Below are 13,482 nucleotides of genomic sequence, written 5' to 3' on the forward strand. Positions count from 1 at the left end.
TTTTCTTAATAATATTTAAAATTAATAAATAATAATACAGAATGTATTATAAGCATTTTAATAAAAAAAAATTAATATCTTTTATGTATAAAACAATATTTAGTACCTACATACCTACTAAATTGCATGTTATAATATGCTTATTTTAGTAGGATGAACCAAAATTAGTATCTTGATCAACAGTCAACAATTTTTTTCTCTTACATTACTGTATTGTAATGTTGTTGGTGTTGGTTTTTGCAATTGTTGAAAATGTTGATGGTAATATGTAGATGGCGTAGAAGATAATATGTACTCTGGTGATGGTAGTGGCTGAATAGATGATGATGATGATGATGCTGTTGAATAATTATCATGTTGTAACTGTTGAGGATAATATGTCGGGATATTGGTACTTGGAAATTGATTATAGGGTGGTTGAGGCTGTACCATTTGGTTATCTGAATGTTTTAACCGAAACATAAGATTGTCAATCTCCATCATTGCAATGTCTTGTTTGTATTCATTTACATTTACATTGCATTGTAGGCAAACCAGTCGGGCTGAATAACGTCTTTGGTACCACTCCCAGTACCCTTGCTTGCTTTAACTTTGTTTAACAATTTTCTATAAGTAGCCATAAGAGAATCTTTTTTTTTTTTATTTCTGTAATATCAGTTTTGACACTAAAATTACAAAAATACAAAAATCAATATTTAAAAATATTATAAAAAATCAAAATTAATCTAACCTTAATTTGTTTTCTATTTCTTTCCACGCATCGTGAACTATGTTCCTATTTTTATGACCCGGATGGCGTGGGTTCCAAATTTGTGGATATCCTTCATATAGTTGCAAAAACTCTATTACCTCATCATTTGACCATTCCGTCATAGTAAATATTAATATTGATTAAAAAATAAAAAACACCAAAAAACGTATAGGTACAACTATCAATGGCTCTCCGAACCGCACGCCTGTGGGAACGCTGTCTAAATGCGCGGCTCGTTTACTTTGGCGCGGACACATCGGACCGACAATTTTCGGATAGACGCGAGCATGGCCGAGCTATACCGCGCCTAGACGCGCAAGAGCGTTCCCACGGCGCGTGTAGTTTACCAAGCCAGCGAATTTTACTCGTGGCTCGCCGAGCCACGCGCCGTGGGAACCCGCCTTTAAAGAGCACAAATCACCATTTAACGACTGTAACTATAGATTTTATGCAAAAGTCATATGAGCGTCTAAGATACTAATCCCTAGGTAGTAGAATCAATTGAAAATAATAATTTTAGATACATAATATTATAAAATAATATATGGAACCTAACCTAACATGGTTCTCGGAACTTTGGCGTCGTGCTTATGCACTTAAACGTCTTAAACTGTTTATTGTGTGATGAAAACATGTCAGAAAATATTATACATATTGTTACAAGATATGAGATAATTTGTTTTCCGTGTAAAATTATATTCTTCGATATTGACCGTTATGGTGATTAATTTTTCAAAAATGAATTATCACTTTCATCATATTGTCTCTATGATGGTTATAAATTAATAATTACTTAATGGCATTCATATAACTATACAAGTAATAAAAACCGTAGAAATAGTTAACATATTAAAGTATTATATTCTTGGATTATGGTAGGTACTTAAAACTAAAATTATTTATTCATTTCGTCTTAACGAAAAGGTCTTAATCTAGGTAAAATCATCTATACACATTTAGCCAGTATCTTACGATCTCTTAAATTTGTTCATTTTTAATATAGTTGTGTATTAGGTATTATTAATATTATCTGTGTGATACCTTATTTTTGTAGGTAATAAGGTCTATAATATTTGTATGATATAATTCTCTGGAATATGAGTGTAATTAAAGGACTAGGTTTTAACCAGTCGTGTGAAATATTAACTGAGTCTTGTTATTGTAGATAAAGTTTAAAAGTTAATTAATGATTATAATGAAATAAGTATATTTTATGTACGTATGTAGATACTCACTACGTGAAATTCAATTTAGAGTCTAGTATTTATTTTCTGTACATTAATATACGTTTTGACTTGAATAATAACATATATGTAAATATACAAGTACGTAATAACAAGTTTAAAATGTATGAAAAAAAAAATGTATTATAAGTGATATGTTGTTTTATTTATTACAAAACACACTCACACTACTAATAATTAGAAATTATAATGTAAACATCTCTGATATTAAAAACTTGTGAAAATAATGAGAGTTCCAACGAAAATACACGAAGAAATACATCATCACCCTATATCAAACAAATAGTTGTAATTGAAGATTTCTGCTTTAAAAATATTTTATCATATCGCTTGTTTAAAATAATGAAAGGGAAAACATCGAATTAGATTAATATATTAATTGTACCCACCAAAATTGGTAAACAAATAATTAATTGTCGATTTATAAAATATATGAACTAAAAACATTGTGTTTAAAAACGATTTTTTTGTATTCAACAAATAAAAACCAACAAACCCGTCAAATCTGAAAAACGTTGTTTAATAAAAAAAATCCTGTCATTTTGGTAACATTGTAAGAGTGTAAGAAAAAAAAAATTTTTTTAGTTTTTATTACTGAGCTTAACCCCGGCAACTATGATCATTAGCTGTTTTTTGTTGTTTGTAGGGAGGGAAACGGTTGGAACGGTTGGTGGAAACACGTGTGTTTTTTAGGTTTGGCAAAATTCCGATTGGGCACCCGTAGGTTTCTGCCATGTCCGGTCGGGGGATCACACTCTAGACAGTTGTCGAGATTCGAGCCGGCGGCGGTACGCGTCGGAACCAACGCCGTAGTCCGCTCGGAAACTCCACCCCCCCCCCCCCCCCCCCCCCCCTCAAAAAAAAAATAAATTGTTAAGACGTTATAATAAATTAAATTTGAAATTAATTAATTTTGTATTTTTTTTCAGTCAATTTTTGTAAATCCATAATCTAAAAATGCAATACTTTGCAATAATTATGAACACTTGTATGATAATTATTGATAGTAATATTAAGCAAAAATATGTTTATACTTTATAATTATAATTTTTCTCATTCTTATAAATGAAAGTGCATGCTATATGTATACCTGTTGTATTTATTACCATATTATGGTAATATTATGCTTTTATATATTTCGCAAAATATACGCAAATCCATAGTCAAAACAACCATAGTTTATAATAAGTTATATTATGTTATATATTTTTAGGTATAGTAAGTAGGTATTTATATATTATATCATAAACCACCATGAAAAAACTTGGTTTTGTAATTTATAGTTCAGTCACGAAAACATTAATACTTTGAATTTTGATTTACTGTTGAGTCGTTTGAGTTGACACCGATAATATAATTAGAATAATTCGATGATGACAATCACTTAGGTAGTAAACAATCATAAAGTCAAATGTACGTAATATGTAATTGATAGGATATCAATTAAACCATATTAATATATTATAATGACTTGTACAGAACAGACACATAAAACAAAAATAATAAACTTATAGAAGCTCGTATAAATCATTTTACAATGCTTTTCTTAGAAAATATACTTTAACGTTGAAGTGAATAGAAATATTCACTTGATGGAATGTGAAAGACGAAGTGCAGCTTTATTTGAAACTTATACTTATCACATTCCAAGAGCAACAGAAAGCAATGATTTGAAAATAGTTAATGAAATTTTATATCAAATGATCAAAGTCACAGCAATTTTGAATTAACAGAGTATAACAAAACATGTTTTAAGGCTGAGCAACTATCGTATTCAATATACTATGATGCCTTAGCTATAATGTATGGACATATTTAGCAAGAAACTATGTTAATAAGCATTCGAATGTATTTAATTTAAAAATAATTTTATCGTACAATTTAAGAGAAAATCACCATATCAAACTGATGTTTTTACTGCCTGCGGCGTTATTGAACGAATTAATTAATTTTTTGATGTATTTATGGTATTTACATTGAGAAAAACAAAATACTGCAAATGTTTAAAATATTTGCGAATTCCTATATATTCATTAAAATATACATATTCGTTAAAACTAATGTAGATATATTATATATTTATAACAAACATTGTAAATTAAGCTAATAATCACACAATTTATTCCTTAAAACAATAAATATAATATGTTTATATAAATAATATTTATTAAATATGTATATATATTATAAATATAATATAAATATAATATATACACGCACACAGGCATGCTCACTCTCATTTCAACCTTTAATAATACATTCACTGAATTTTTTGTTTTTGGAATTTTAAGTTTTCTTAAAGACCATAATTTTGCTACTTAGGTTTTTATAGAGCCTAAGTAGTGATATAAACTTTTTTTCCAAAAGACGACCAACTTTTTTTTCTGTAAATTATTCAGATATATTCGGATTTTGAACTATTTTATGTAGGTATCTAAATTTAAATTTGATCGAGCATTTATTCAATATATTTTACTTTATGTGCTAAGGTGTGATAATAAGTTTAAATATGTGAGGACGATAGTTATTTGAAAATGATAGTTATTAATAATAATATAAGTACTATTTTTAATTAGTGACAAAAACATTTTCAAAAAATCTATCCGTCAAAAAAATGTGATAAAATGTACAGTAAAAAAAGGGGTTTTCATTTGAAATTTATAATTTCACATCGCAACAACAAAATTATAATGTAAATCCCGAAATGTGATCTGACAGTGCTTTATTATATTGTTTACACCACTCTACGTATAATTCTGATAGTTATAATATTAACACGCTAGTTTTTTTCCTATCAAAAATAGTCGTAACACCGGAAAAACTCCAAATATGCATACACCACAATTCACATGCAGCATCTACTACAACCAAGAAATTGGTAACAATTTTAATTACCTAGAACTTGGTGCCGATTCCCCACCGTAGCTCTATATCTACTTACAAAGTCTAATCAAAAGTGAAAGTCATATCGCATTATCACATCGCTTCATAACACGCATCTCATTTGATTATTCAGAAAACACGTATACAGAGCTATCAAAAGAGCAACAACAATATTATCCAACTAGTAAAACTGACCCTAAGACAAATAACTAGTTATTTGATTTTATTTAACATGACGGGCTGAATTCCAATTAAAATACAATACAGTATTTGGTATTTACATTTTGCGAAACTATTCATATGAATATATATAATATAAGATTTTAACACTGTAAATACTCACAGTTCCAAACCCTAACACCACCACAATACAACCCTACAAACAGCTAATGGCCATAGATACCGGGCTTAAGGACCAATAAAAAAAATATAAGATTAAAAATAAAGAAAAAGAAATTTGTAATTTGTTTACATAGTCAATCATAGTAGGCACAGGAGGTGTCTAGATTTGTCTGCCTCATACAGCGAGGGAGAGGTTTATTATTTTGGTGATATGTAGCACAGATTTTGGTCTGTCCTAAAAAAGAAACATAGAAAATAAAAGGTGGGCAAGTGGATGTCGCTCTGCTGTACTGTAGGTTACAAGTGGGTCACTGTATAATGGATGGTATTAAATTTGAATTCAATGATATATCATTGTATAAGAAAAACGATTCTGAGTGGAGACGATATGTCAGTCTAGGTATAAGACATATTATACACTTATCTATGGTATTAAAAAAAAAATTGACCTATAATAAATTCCAAATTAATCATATCACAATATCCATTAGGTACATATAACGCGTTATACATCAACAACAAACCGTGATACTATCATCATAATATATCGATGAAAATATTACAAATTAGAAGTTTCAAGTGCCCACGAATAATATTATACAATCACAACAAAATAACTAAAATAGTTATTCTAGGTTTTTATGTAATTTCGTCCAAATTTGAACTTAAAATGACTATACAAATAAACTGTGCTTGTGTATTTTTTAGATTTTTTGGTAACCGAATTATCTATTTACATGGAATCTTGTTTTAAATTTTCAATCCTTAGCTATAAAAACTGAACATTTTATAATTTATTAATTACAATGGTTGATAATTTTCGAGATTTTGATAAATTCTGTCCAAATTTGATCTTTAAATGCTTATAAAAAAAAACTGTGCCTATGTATTTTCAATATTTTTCAACTGCTATTGTAAAAATATATCAGGAGTCTTGTATTAAATTTTTACACTTTTTGGCCCAACAGATAAAACTTTATTGATATTTATAGAAAAAAAAACTAAAAAAATTGAAAACTGAAAATGCCCGTAAACAGCTCAAAAAGTGTCAAAATATTTTCAAAATTGTATGGTGTATAGGAAATGCTAATATAAACATTCAGTGAAATTTTCATGTATCTACAGTTATTCGTTTTTGAATTACAAGAAAATAAGGAAATCGGTACATGAGAAATCGAGTGAATATCTAATGTTGTAAAAATATGAATTTAAAACGCTCATAAAAATTTAATTTGACTTTCTTGTAGAAATTTTTTTTTTGATAAAGTTAGACAAACTTATGAGGAATCTTGTATTAGATTTTAAAATCTTAGATTTAAAAAGAAAATTTTTTATGAATTTCTAACTCAAAATAATTTGCAAATTTTCGTGATTTTTCCGTATTTTTTCAAGATTTGAACTTTAAACGTGTATAAAAAAAAACTGTGACTAAGGATTTTTAATTTTTTTCATCTGCCTTTGAAACAATAACCTAGGAGCCTTCTATTAAATTTTCAAGCTTTTTTACCCAACAAATAAAATTTTATTGATATTTATAGAAAAAAAATTTAAAAAAACTGAAAACTGACAATGTCCGTAAACAGTTCAAAAAAAGTCAAATTATTTTCAAAATTGTATTGTGTATAGAAAATGCAAATATAAACAACCAGTGAAAATTTCATGCATCTACGGTCATTTGTTTTAGAGTTACACCAATAACCAAAATCGATTTTGCGTAAAAATTCCCGTTTTTCCTTAATTTTTCTTTTGTTTTTCACATCGCTTTTGAAAACTACTGGGAAATTAAAATTTTGACCTCCCCAATGCACCAACGATATTCACTTTCCCATCGAACAAGATACTGAAGTCGAAAATCGAAGCATTATTTCGACTACTTATCGTGTACACAGACACAAAAATAAAAAAAAAAATAAAAAAAAAATAAAAAAAAAAACACACATCATTGTAAAATCAATACATTCATCGTTTCACTCAGAATCTAATATCATTAGTAAATCGTATTGTATAAATTAATTAGATATTTTGAATTTGGATGTTATTTTAATCGATTTATTGTGTAACATTTAACATTCTTACAAATTATATATTATATTGTTAAATACATAATATTATTATATTTATTTATATAACATTTTTATGAACAGCCTAGCCCCAATACACTATAAAAATAAGTCGTCATACAATTTTTCCACAAAAGACGGTCTTAAGTGTTCAACAACGAAATCGTAAACTATTGATATACCTATAAGTTGTGCGCCTACATTAAAAAAAAAAAAAAATGTTTTTATAAAAGTTTCTTCGACCAACCCATTCATTTTCCCTCGTTCTTATATTCCACTGGATACGATTCAACAAAAAAATGTTATCATTTTTACGTTAGACATTATCAGATACTCTGTGGCTCATTGGAGAGTATACGCTGGGATGACATACCGCGGTGTATACAAATCTCGAATTTAAAAAAACGTAGTTATGCGTGTATATCAGTAACACAACGTGTACGCGTTAATTGAAGATATCATGTATGCTGTGGGTATATGCGGGTTAAAGATTCACGATCGTGACAATATGCCATGTCAAGACCATTTAAAATTAAACATTTTTTCTCCCTATAAGCACTACCTACCTAAAGGCAGGTTTCCACTATACACGTACGCGTGTACGTGCATACAAATCCTTTGTTGTGATCGGTTGGTTAGGTTAAGTAACCATATGATTAACCACGATACCGTGTTGTTGGACATAGATGAAAATTTTTCGTGTACACGGCATACGTGTATAGTGGAAACCCGCCTTAAGAGGATATAAATATTTCATGTAGACTGTAGAGGTATAATAATATTTTATTGAACGTCATTTCACAATTTAAAGTTTTTATTCGTATATTGTATTAATCGATGTTTTCACCTTGTCAGAATTTACTGTGCACTTTTATAATACATATATTAAGTGCCTACGAGTAGATATTTTCAGTGGTTAAAAATATTTAGCCATTTTAGTTTGACATTTTACAATAATCCTTTTAGAACCATTATATTATTATCATCCAATGTTTTGGAGTTTTGTTATTAATATATTACATTCAATGTTCCATTGTGTCAATATTATTGTTTTATACTCTTCTAAGAGAGGTGGAGAAAGGTGTGAATCAGCACGTATAAAGATATCGATGTAGTTGGTACATACTAAATGTATTACATTTAAAAAAAATGATCATGAAGATTCAAACCCAAGCAATTTATATACCTACGATATTATAAAAATTAAAAAAGATTTACAAGTCGGCGCTGCTCTACTGTACAGTAGTTGTTGAGTATGTCATTGTAATGGATGTGTTATATTTGAATAAATAAAATATATTTTGAGCAAAAACATTGCATTTCCTATAAATAATTCTTATAAAAATTAAGTGACCATTTCCAGTGTTGACAGTTGTTCGTTTTTAAATAACAACAAAATTTCAAAAATCCATAGAGGGAAATTCATTAGTTTTTCGGTGAATATCCAATATCGTAATACATTTAAAATCATATGCTCATCAAAAATGAATAATACCGTCTGATCAACTTTTTTTTATGATAAAAAAAAACTTGTTGGTCATAATTATTAAAATTTCTAATGCTAGCTATAAAAATTAACATTTTTATATTCATTTCTAACTCAAAAATAATTTGCAAAGTGTTCGGGATTTTGATGAATTTTGTCAAAATTGAAACTTTAAATGCATATAAAAAATAATCGTGCCTATGTATCTTTAATATTTTTGAATTGCTATTAAACAAACTTATGAGGACCTTTGCATTAAACTTTCAAGCTTTTAACTAAGTAAAAAAGTTTTTATCGATAATAATTTTAAATAATATTTACAAAATTTGAAATTTTTCAATCTATAAATAGCTAAAAGCTAGTACTTAGCTAATAGCTAAAATCTATAAATATAAATAGCTCAAAATATTTCAATTATCAAAATATTTCGAAAATGTTACCATTTCATATGGAAAATGGCAAGACATGCTAATATAAATATTTTGTTAACATTTTTTTGTTTTCCTGCCTCTTTCAAAACCTACTGGAAATTTTTACCCCCTGATTGCACCAACTAGATTCACTTTTCTATCAGAAAAAATATTCTATCTAAGATTTTACCAGAAAAAATGCTGATGTCAAAAATTGGAGCATTTTAACTACCCTAAATGTTGATGACAGAAAAAAAACACATAAACGTAAATTCAATACATTCATCGGTTCGCTTAGAATCTAAAATATACAAATTGTTCCGAAATATATTTGACATATTTATGTTATTTTTAAAGTATAAAATATTAGACTTAATAATCTTTGAGCGTGGAGATAAAGATTTTTAGATGGTAAAATATTTCGTAAGGTATTTATACCTACACGGCCACACGTTTATTTTCCAACACACCACCATTATGATCATACTAAACATTGTCAAGCCAATGAACTATACACGGTTTACTATATTTTTTTTGTTTCTAAAAGACCATAGGTGAATATATTATGATATAAGGATTTCGAGTACACAGTATAAAATTGTGAGTACACTTTTTTTATGCGTGTAATACATTTTTTATGAAGACATAATAATTTACACATAGTTACTTATAATATTTTAGGACAAGTATTTTATATATCGACAGTTTTGCAATTATTTTTCAAATTATTATGCGATTCAAAACTACATTTTCAAGAAGATCAATATTATTAATAACACTTCGCGACGTCGTACACGCATATGAACTCCGTCTTATTACCGCATAACACCGCAAAAATCCATTCTACTCTGTTATTTTTAATATTAAAGTGAATTGACTTATTATATCTAATTTGAAATAAATAATTTTTTTTTATAATTGATCATTAAGCCCGATAACTATGGTCATTAGATGTTTGTTTGTTTGTTTGTAGGGGAGGATACCGTTGGTTGGTAAACACGTGTGTGTAGCTTTGGCAGATTTTCAAGTGGGCATCCGTACCCACACAGCATTTTAATATTTCCCAACTATGGTAAAAATTTTTTCAGAAAACAATATTGTTATCAAAATATTTGAAAAAGTTGCGTAAATAATAAGGAAATATTTTATTTATATTTTTTGGTCAAGAAGTTTACATTTGAAAAATATTTTAATCATATTTTTTCAAAAAACATTTTCATGGGAACATTATAAAAATATTAAGTCAACATTTTTGTGCAATCATATAGTCCAATATTTTGTTGTCATGAGAAAAAAATATTTATACGATATAATTAGTCAAATATTCATTATTCAAGCACTCTAAAATATTGTAATTTCCCAAATGCTGTGTGGGTAGGTATCTGCCATGCCCGGGTGGGGGATGGCGGCACTTGTTCCCCGGACACCGTGACTTGCCCAAAGAAAAACGCCGCCCGTGAACCGAGGTTTGAACCAGCGCCGATGTGCGTCACAACCGACGTCTAAGTCCGCTCGGCCACTCACGTCCCCCATAAATAATATTATACAGCAACAATCGTGGGATTTTTATTTGATATTTTAATTTTGAGGCAAGTTATGTGCAACTTATAATTTATAATTTTAATAACGCCTAATACCAGGTCCTACGTGATCTTAAGACAATTGTATTAAAATGGATATATTAAATTTAATTAATCCAATTTATTTGATTCTTCAATCTGAATTATAATGACATTTTTAATTACATTTTTTATGTACTGCTGCATTGCAGGTACCCTCATTATTTTTAAATTCCACACTTACAGTCAGTGGCACTGTTGATAACACGGGTTTTCCGTATTTGTACAGACTACTGCTTTCATTCTATCTGTGATATTTACTTTAACTAATTCAAAGAAAATTGTATTGTTTGTGAAACAATTCATGATTGGCTATATTTATGATTCATCAAAAAAGATTGTCTGATAAAATAATGGTTGAGGGTATATTCGGGAACAGCGTATATTCAGGTACAACAGTATAGGTACTATATGGGTTAAGGTTTTAGTAAATTATTTTGTTGAATTATGATAAGTACCGGCTTCTGTCACTCAATTCAAGGTCCTACGGAGCCTCAGCCCCCCAAACCTCCCAGGGTGAATATAGTAAACTTGGTGGGAGGAGTAGTGTGATTTATATGCAACTCGTCACACATCATCTAACGTAACATAAAACACGTATTATATTTTTATTTGGTTATAGCTTAAGTACAAAATATTTATAAGAGCTCATTATTGTAAAACTAAGAATATAATAAATCGTGGAAACCCAATTCTAAGAAAGTTTGACGGTGTATTGCAGAGACCTGGTATAGGGCTCATTTGGCTCCACTCAATACATTTCAAGATCGTAGTGCATTATAAAATTATAGGTATTCGATTTGATAGCAATTGGTAATCATCGAATTCGTTAAAAATCACACTATTCCTTTAAAAGTTTTAAACACACTTGTTTCGGAAGATTTTCTATGCATTGAGATCAAGAAATGAAATCTTGAAAGTACTATCTACACTTTAATATATCATTAAATTAACATATTACGATAGATAACGTCAACGAAACTTTTTGAGTACTGCTTCTACTGGAAAATAAGCAAAAAAATAAAAAAGATAAAACTAGAATAATATAAGTTATTGTAAAACAATGAACGTCCGTAAATTTACTCGGAACAAAAAATACAAATAATCAAGTAAGAATAAGCGTGAACGACTATTTCGACTTTTGAAATCAAATTGAACAAGATTAACTCTCATAAATCGGTATAATAGTATCACGAAATATATTTTTTGAAATCAATACATTTATTATATTCAACACCTTATAAATGCAATTTCTGATTTTATGTATTTTTCAGACATATTCACTGACCGATTGTGAAACGAAACCCTGACATACAGTACAATTTATTATCTCTGTTTCTCATTTTTTTTTTTTTCGTATCATTCTCAATCCAATCAGCTATACGCATTTATTGCGTTAGCAAAAAACAATATAAATAAGCAAACAAAAAAGTCTAGAGGATCGGAACTAAACTACAACTGAAAAGAAATACTGTCAGTTTTATTGCTAACCGACTGACTTCGAAACCGACGAGTTGGAAGAAGATTAATTGTTCCCGCCTGTTCTACAACCGTCCCAAATTCTACAAATAACTCGTTACGCTTGTTTAATCATGATTCATACCATGTACACATGATCAGTAAGTTATTGACGTTTAAGACGAAACCGAATAAGATATTTTGTGCGTAATTTATTCGATTTTTACATTATGTAATATAAATAATAAAAAGGTGGATAAGTGGATGTCGCTCTGCTGTACAGTAGGTTACAAGTGGGTCACTGTAATGGATGGTGTTAAATTTGAATTCAATGATATAATATCATTGTATAAGAAAAACGATTCTGAGCGAAAACGGTCAGTCAGCCTATGATATTACCAAGTATATTTGATGATATTATTGTGAATAAAGTAATTTATAAATAACCTATTTACGTGGAGCCTTGTTTTCAATTTTCAATCCTTAGCTATAAAAGTTGAACATTTTATAAATTTTTAAATACAAAATAATTATTAAATTATAAATTTGATAAATTCTGTCCAAATTTGATCTTTAAATGCTTATAAAAAAAAACTGTGCCTATGTATTTTCAATATTTTTCAACTGCTATTGTAAAAATATATCAGGAGTCTTGTATTAAATTTTTACACTTTTTGGCCCAACAGATAAAACTTTATTGATATTTATAGAAAAAAAAACTAAAAAAATTGAAAACTGAAAATGCCCGTAAACAGCTCAAAAAGTGTCAAAATATTTTCAAAATTGTATGGTGTATAGGAAATGCTAATATAAACATTCAGTGAAATTTTCATGTATCTACAGTTATTCGTTTTTGAATTACAAGAAAATAAGGAAATCGGTACATGAGAAATCGAGTGAATATCTAATGTTGTAAAAATATGAATTTAAAACGCTCATAAAAATTTAATTTGACTTTCTTGTAGAAATTTTTTTTTTGATAAAGTTAGACAAACTTATGAGGAATCTTGTATTAGATTTTAAAATCTTAGATTTAAAAAGAAAATTTTTTATGAATTTCTAACTCAAAATAATTTGCAAATTTTCGTGATTTTTCCGTATTTTTTCAAGATTTGAACTTTAAACGTGTATAAAAAAAAACTGTGACTAAGGATTTTTAATTTTTTTCATCTGCCTTTGAAACAATAACCTAGGAGCCTTCTATTAAATTTTCAAGCTTTTTTACCCAA

The 13,482-nt window shown here is 28.3% G+C and overlaps 1 protein-coding gene and 1 pseudogene across 5 annotated transcripts in view; one reads left to right on the plus strand and one right to left on the minus strand.

Annotated features, from left to right (window-relative positions):
- LOC132943737 (small conductance calcium-activated potassium channel protein-like) overlaps positions 1 to 13,482 on the plus strand; it is a 260,695-nt gene that overhangs the window by 65,284 nt on the left and 181,929 nt on the right. The window lies entirely within an intron of this gene.
- On the minus strand, positions 55 to 1,106 carry LOC132943871 (uncharacterized; annotated as a pseudogene).

The sequence above is a fragment of the Metopolophium dirhodum genome, chromosome 4 (assembly GCF_019925205.1).
Source record: "Metopolophium dirhodum isolate CAU chromosome 4, ASM1992520v1, whole genome shotgun sequence".
Taxonomy (NCBI): Eukaryota; Metazoa; Arthropoda; class Insecta; order Hemiptera; family Aphididae; genus Metopolophium; species Metopolophium dirhodum.